Raw genomic sequence first — 7,609 nt, 5'->3', positions numbered from 1 at the left:
GTTCGTTCTTTCCTCCTTCCTCTTTACCTCAGATGCGCCTTTCCTCGAGTCGTTTGCTCGTTCTTTCCTCCTTCCTCTTTACCTCAGATGCGCCTTTCCTCGAGTCGTTTGTTCGTTCTTTCCTCTTTCCTCTTTACCTCAGATGCGCCTTTCCTCGAGGCTCGAGTCGTTTGTTCGTTCTTTCCTCCTTCCTCTTTACCTCAGATGCGCCTTTCATCGATCCGTTTGTTCATTCTTTCCTCCTTCCTCGTTTCCTCAGCTCGCGCCTTTCCTCGAGCCGTATGTTCGTTCCTTTACCTCAGATTAAAAGGTGTTTGGAATGCATTCGAACCTTGAAAGGCCTTTTCATTAACAATTAAGAAATTTGATCTGCTAAAACGATCTCTACATTCTTCCTTCCTACAAACACGTCATAACCGATAATTTACCAATGCGTTTACATAGGACGAACGCACATTAGCCAAGGTTTGGACGCCCCCAACAATAGTCCATCGGTTGAGGTAAAGATTGTTCACTTTTTGATATCACATGTATTAAGCATGAAACCTTTGGTACACACTGAAAAAAAGATGAAACATTTGAGATTGGTATACCATCGCATAAAATGTCATCATCCTTACCAGTCATCATCATACCACAGCAACCATGCTTTTCAGAGTAACGGCAATTTTAAGCCAATTAGAAATGGCAAGGAGAGATATCGGTTGAGATGCGCCTTGTATAACACAAAACGTGTTATGAGGAGTTGTTGTTGTTGGTGTTGGTGTTATTGTTGTTGTTGTTGTTGTTGTTTTTTGTTTGTTTTTTGTATACAAGATCGAGGCTCGTGTAAGAGCTAACATTAATCACAAAAAGACAACCTGACACATAAAACATAAGATAAAGGGAGCGGGAGATGAGATGGGGAGAGAGAGGGAAGCACACAAGTACATTTGAGAGCAGGGACATCGGGAGATCTGTGAGAGGGAGAGGGCTTTGGGGGGGGGAGGAGGAAACTTGTTAAAAATTGTGCTTGTAAAGCCTCAGTCACACTGGATCGTACGTTTTCTGGATCGTGCGATTGGTGGCAATTTGGCCGAGATACGACCAATCGGCAATGTTTGCTATGATCTCCATTTGCGATCGCATACTGTGATTGCTCTTAAGACTGGTGGTAAGTCATCGTACGATTGGTGGTACGCGTGGTCGTGCGATCACCAACCATTGGAGAAGATCGATCGCAATATCAATCATAGGTAATCGTGCGACTAGTGGTGGCGATCAGCGACCGATCGTACTGTAGCGGTTACCGGAAGCATACACAATCACCTTGCACCGGCCGATGACGCAACCGGCGAGCGGTTACTTGCCCGGACTCGCCCGGACATGTCCAGACTTGCCTTTCCTGGGCGAACACTTGACTTGCATACCACGCTCCGTTGAGAGGCGTGGCTTACCTATTTGCATACAATGCCCCGCCTGAGAGGCGTAGCTTTTGTGTGTTGAACTTTGCTTATAAATTGCCGCCCGTTCGATCGGCTGATTCAGTGCTTTTGAGTTCTTTGGGGTGAGCTGGAAATAAATAGCTCAGTGCAACTTCATTCCTGGCATCGTCCATTTTGTCCGGTTTCTATCGTGCGAGCGTAGCTCCCACAATTGGTGACCCCTTTTCAAGAACATGGCGATGGAGTCATCTGTAGCTTTGAAGCTCCCTGGCTTTTGGGAATTGCACGCGGCCGTCTGGTTCGCCCAAGCGGATTCTCAATTCGCCGTGCGGAACATTACAGAGGACACGACACGCTACCACCATGTGGTCTCCACGCTCAACGCCTCCACTGCTGCCCGGGTCCTGAGCTTCCTACAGAACCCGCCGAACGCCGACAAATACGGCGCGCTCAAAGGCCTACTCCTCGGTGCGTTTGGACTCACGGAGACCGAACGCGCGCGACGGCTGCTCGACCTCCCGGACCTGGGTGAGGCCCGTCCATCCGAGCGCATGGACCACATGCTGGCTCTACTTGGCGACCACAGCCCGGATTTCCTCTTCCGCGAGCTGTTCTTCCGGCAGCTACCCGGGCAGGTACGGTTAGCTTTGGCTAACTCGCCCATCACTGACCCTCGTGCCCTGGCCAAGAAGGCCGATAAATTTTTCCCGGCCAGGCGACACGTCGGAGCGGCCGCCTGGAACCCTGGGCCGACCGAAGCAACGCCCGCGCCACGACCGGCGCCACCACCGGCTGAGTCAGCGCCACTGGCGGCAGCGGCCGCTGCGACGCCCCGTCGACCGAACCCGACGCGACCGCCGTAGCCTCCACCAGAGCGGACCATGTGCTACTACCACGCCAGGTTCGGGCAGAAGGCCAGAACGTGCCGCCCACCGTGAACTTTCGGCAGGTCGGGAAACGACCAGGCCGGCGCTCCCTGCCTGCTATGAGTGTCGGCCATTCTGGCAGCCTTCTGTTTATTACAGATACAGCGTCCGGGCGGCGTTTTTTGTGCGACACCGGAGCTCAGCTGAGCATGATACCCACCCCGGTGCAGGACAAACAGGCCGCGCTTTGCGGCCCCGCTTTGGTCGCCGCAAACGGCTCCTCCATCCGCACCTTCGGTTCGCGCAGCGTCGCATTCTGCTTCGGGGGCCAGCGCTTCAGGTGGGACCTCATCACGGCGAACGTGCCCAAACTGCCCATGGCCTTGCTGGGTGCAGATTTTCTTTGCGCGCATGGGCTTTTGGTCGACGTCAAACGGCGTCGGCTCATCAACGCGGAGTCCTTCAGCTCGCTCGCTTGCTCATTGAGCGGCTCCGCTCCGACCAAGCTAGCCTGCGCGCTCCCGGCCGCGGACGATTTCACCCGCCTACTCGCCGAGTTTCCCGCCCTCACGCAGCTGACGTTTTCGGCCATCGCCGTCAAGCACGGCGTCGAACACCACATCCCGACCACAGGTCCACCGGTCTATGCCAGGGCTCACCGCCTCGACCCGGCCAAACTCGCCGTGGCGAAGGCGGAATTCGATGCATTGGAGCGATTGGGCATTGTGCGGCGCTCGAATAGCGCGTGGGCCTCACCCCTGCACATTGTGCCCAAACCGGGTGGCGGATGGCGACCATGCGGCGATTACCGCCGCCTCAACGACACCACCACCCCCGACCGGTACCCGATACCACATATACAGGACTTTTCCGCCCGTTTGGCGGGGCGGGTGATCTTTTCCAAGGTCGACCTCATTCGGGGCTACCACCAGGTACCCGTCCGGCCGACGTGCCGAACACGGCGGTAATTACACCTTTTGGCCTCTTCGAGTTCCTTCGCATGCCGTTCGGCCTTAAGAACGTGGCCCAGGCCTTCCAGCGGCTGATGCACAGCGTGCTGCGCGACCTCACCTTCCTTTTCATCTACTTGGACGACATTCTCGTCGCCAGCACTTCCCGGGCGGAGCACCTCATCCACCTGCGCACGCTTTTTGAGCGCCTCGGCCAGCATAGCCTCATCATCAACCCGGCGAAATGCCAGTTTGGCGTAACGGCCGTCGACTTCTTGGGGCACCGCATCACGAAGCGCGGGGCCGTTCCGCTGCCGACCAAGGTGGAGGCAGTCACAGGTTTCCCGCGGCCCCGCTCCATCAAGGCCCTGCAGGAATTTTTGGGGATGGTAAATTTCTACCACCGGTTCGTGCCTCGCGCCGCCCAACTCATGCGCCCCCTGTACGAAGCCCTCCGGGGCAAGCCGGCCAAGCATGACGTCGCCTGGACCAAAGAAATGGACGAGGCGTTCACGGGCGCTAAGCTGGCCCTCGCCAACGCGACCATGCTGGTGCACCCGGTGCTCGACGCACCCATCACCCTCATCACGAACGCTTCTGACTACGCGGTGGGCGCCGTGCATGAACAGTGGGTGAACGGGGCTTGGCAACCGCTGGCCTTCTTCAGCCGGCAGCTTTGCCATAACGAGCGCAAGTATAGCGCTTTCGACCGCGAGCTCCTCAGCCTTTACCTGGCCGTTCGCCACTTCCTCCATCTTTTAGAGGGCCGCCCGTTCACGGCGTTTGTGCACCACAAACCCCTGGTCTTCGCCATGGCCAAGGTTACGGAGCCGTGGTCGGCCCACCAGCAGCGCCACCTGTCCGCCGTGTCCGAATTTATGACGGACATCCTGCACATCGCGGGCAAGGACAACGCTGTGGCCGATTGCCTCTCCCGGTCCGGCGCGAACGCCGTCCACCTCGGTGTGGACTTCGCCCACATGGCGGCCGACCAGACCGCCGACCCCACAGTGCAAGCCCTCTAGACAGCGGACACCGGCCTGCGGTTGGCTGACGTCCCCTTCTATTCGAGGACACAGGCACAGTTCTCCTGTGCAACGTTTCCCTGGGCCAACCTCGCCCCATCGTGCCCACCGGATGGCAGCGGCACATTTTTGACGCCCTCCACGGCCTTTCCCACCTGGGTCAGAAAGCATCGCAGAAGCTCGTGGCAGCAAAATTCGTCTGGCACGGGCTCCGTAAAGACGTCCGCGACTGGGCCAATGCCTGTGTCGCCTGCCAGTGCGCGAAGGTCCACCGGCACACCCAGGCCCCGTTGGCACCATTCGACGTGCCCGCGCGGCGCTTCGACCACGTCAATGTGGACCTGGTGGGACCCCTTCCCTCCTCGCGGGGCTTCACCCACCTCCTCACGATGGTGGACAGGACCACCAGGTGGCCGGAGGCCGTCCCGCTGGCATCAACAACATCCGCCGACGTGGCGCAGGCCTTCATTGGCACCTGGATTGCCCGTTTCAGCGCCCTCTCGGACATCTCCTCCGACAGAAGCCCGCAATTCACCTCCGAGCTTTGGGGCGCGGTCGCCCAGGCCTTGGGGGTCAAGCTTCACCACACCACGGCCTACCACCCCCAAGCCAACGGCTTGTGCGAGCGGTTCCACCGCTCAATGAAGGCCGCTCTCAGGGCCAGCCTCCAGGACGACAGTTGGGCCGACAGGCTCCCGTGGGTCCTATTGGGCCTCCAAACGGCCCCTAAAGAGGACCTCCAGGCTTCCACCGCCGAGCTGGTCTATGGCCAGCCACTGCGCATGCCGGGCGAGTTCATCCCTGACGCCACCGGCCCCTTGGCTCGCCAACGCTCAGTCCTCCAGGAGGCCGCCAGGAGATTTGCCCCCGTGCCCACGTCCCATCACGGCTGCCCCCAACCCCACGTCCCCCCAGCACTTCGCACTGCGGAGTACGTTTTTATCCGCAATGATGCACACCGGGGACCGCTCCGGCCGCCGTACGATGGACCTTTCCGGGTCCTGGAGAGGGACGACAAGTCGTTCATCGTGGACATCGGCTGCAAACCAGACCACATCTCCGTGGACCGCCTCAAACCGGCCCATTTGGACCTCAACCAACCTCCACGGTTGGCCCTTCCTCCACGGCGGGGCCGTCCCCCATCAACCAAGCCCCCCGCCCGACCATCCACCGCCACGCCACCTACCACCCCGACACAAATCACCAGGGGTCGTTTCGGCCGGGTCATCAAGACCCCCCTCAAACTGACTCTCCCGGTGCAAGTTAATTCTGGGGGGTTGCATGTAGTGGTTACCCGAAGCATACACAATCACCTTGCACCGGCCGATGATGCAACCGGCGAGCGGTTACTTGCCCGGACTCGTCCGGACATGTCCAGACTTGCCTTTCCCGGGCGAACACTTGACTCGCATACCACGCCCCGTTGAGAGGCATGGCTTACCTATTTGCATACCACGCCCTGCCTGAGAGGCGCAGCTTTTGTGTGTTGAACTTTGCTTATAAATTGCCGCCCGTTCGATCGGCTGATTCAGTGCTTTTGAGTTCTTTGGAGTGAGCTGGAAATAAATAGCTCAGTGCAACTTCATTCCTGGCGTCGTCCATTTTATCCAGTTTCTATCGTGCGAGCGTAGCTCCCACAGTACGATCAATCGTGGCGACCTGTGACCACTCGCACGATCGATCGCAGCCAGTCGCAGCCAGTCGTGAGATGGGTCGCTCGATCAGATCTAAAGGCTCGCGATCGTGCATCAGCATCAGTAGTCACCTACCTCTCAGTACACTTTGTCGAACTTTTCAACTGAAACTATAATTCGCTATGCCTCCCAAGAAGGAAGCGGTGGCCTGGCAGCTTAGTTCTGCACATTACTTTATTGTGTTAAAGATTTTACTTTGACAAAGAACTTTGTTTGTGTATACATGTATTGATTTAATTTGTATTTAAAATAATAATTTTTGCCATTGTAATATAAACCAGTCATTTATTACTCAGACCATATACACACAATAAAGACAACTAATTATTACTGTTTCTCCTGACATACCATGAAATAGCATGTTTATTGTACGATTTCATTGCAAAATAGATATGCAAAAATAGATCATTCACATAGCATATAATATATTGTTACGGATCTCAAACGTCACCCTTTTCCCCTTACCAAGAGGGGGTTAATCCCCTTGTCTGTTACTGACCGACGTGATCCTGAAGTTACCCCGTTCCTTCCGGTCGGTATTAGGTAGGGTTGCTGGTCAATTTGGTCCTGTTACCTAATTACCAACACCGACCGTGAAGCAAGGAGATAACCTCCCACCCGAGCCGCAGCGTTAGTGGATACGCCGAGCGAAGCGAGCCGCGACTCGGGCCGTTAACAATGACTGGACCCGATTCTGAGCGGTTCCTATCGTGCCACGTTTACCCAATGGAAGAAAAGACGAATGCGATCGGATAAAAGGAAAACCAGGAAGAACAAGTAATTTATTTACAATGTACAAGAAGGAGAAGAGGAAACGAAAGAATGTACAGGATAGGAAGAAGAAAAAGCAGAACACAGGGCAGTCTTAAAACAGTCTTATTCTTAATACCCCAGACAAACGTACACACTTACACGGGGATTGTAGATGGTTGTAGATGGTCACCGGCTTGTCCAGGCTCCAGTCGGCTCCAACCGCGAAACCCGGCAGGCAGCTCCGCGTGTAGTTGAGCGCGACCGGACAGTTTTATATAGCGGGGGGAAGCTGGTGTCCTGCTTACGTAATATTTGCATGCTCGTGCTAAACGCCCTCTCTCCAAAGTCCTCCTTTATCAGCGCGCCGTATATCTCATAAGGTTCTTCTCAATGCGCTCTCGCCCATCAGGCCTGTAATGCGCGCTTCCAATAAGGGTTCTTTGTAATCACGACAGTCAAGCGCATTAGTCTTGTTACAACGCGCGCGCCTCAAACAAGTCCTCTCAAATGCCAACCTTCCACTCGAGTGCTTCGCGAGAGTCCTCTTCGCAGTCCCTTGTAGGCGAGCTCTCTCATGCAGTCCTCTCAAAGGGCTTTGCGTTCGCCCTTATATAACGCGACCAGCGATCACTCCGCGAGCCAAAAAGCCACGCCTGTCGGTGATGTTACTTCAGCCCTGGTTGGCTGGTGAGGGCTTACCGGCCCTGCCCTTGACGGCTGGATGACGTGGCCACACCTTCTTCTTGGCGTTCCGCCCCCTTTCTCGGGCCTAACCTCGTGGCTTATGGCGGCTGGGGCGAGCGCTAAGGCAACGAACGCTGCTAACAAAGGCGCGTAACAAATTGGGAGAGCCATGACGCACCGACTGTAGGGGCGCGTAATGGTGTCGTTTGGAGA

The 7,609-nt window shown here is 56.1% G+C and overlaps 1 protein-coding gene across 5 annotated transcripts in view; it reads right to left on the bottom strand.

The window, feature by feature from the left end:
- Window positions 1-409, bottom strand: part of UBE2K (ubiquitin conjugating enzyme E2 K) — a 23,801-nt gene extending 23,392 nt beyond the window's left edge. For 2 of the 5 annotated variants that reach the window (XM_078776712.1, XM_078776710.1), the window contains exons 1-2: window positions 138-200; window positions 1-27 (exon numbers count right to left, since the gene is read on the bottom strand). The exon at window positions 1-27 is cut by the window's left edge and continues 452 nt beyond it. The gene's annotated coding sequence lies outside the window, so the exon portion shown is untranslated. Of the gene's footprint in view, window positions 28-137 lie in introns of all 5 variants that reach the window. The other 3 variants (XM_078776709.1, XM_078776711.1, XM_068113962.2) reach the window with 3 other exon arrangements.
- Between the last annotated feature and the right edge of the window lie 7,200 nt (window positions 410-7,609).

The sequence above is a fragment of the Myxine glutinosa genome, chromosome 4 (genome assembly GCF_964187855.1).
Source record: "Myxine glutinosa chromosome 4, kmMyxGlut1.1, whole genome shotgun sequence".
In the NCBI taxonomy this organism is placed as follows: domain Eukaryota; kingdom Metazoa; phylum Chordata; class Myxini; order Myxiniformes; family Myxinidae; genus Myxine; species Myxine glutinosa.
Note: the sequence above shows the minus strand (reverse complement) of the source record. Positions and strands in the feature narration are given on the sequence as shown.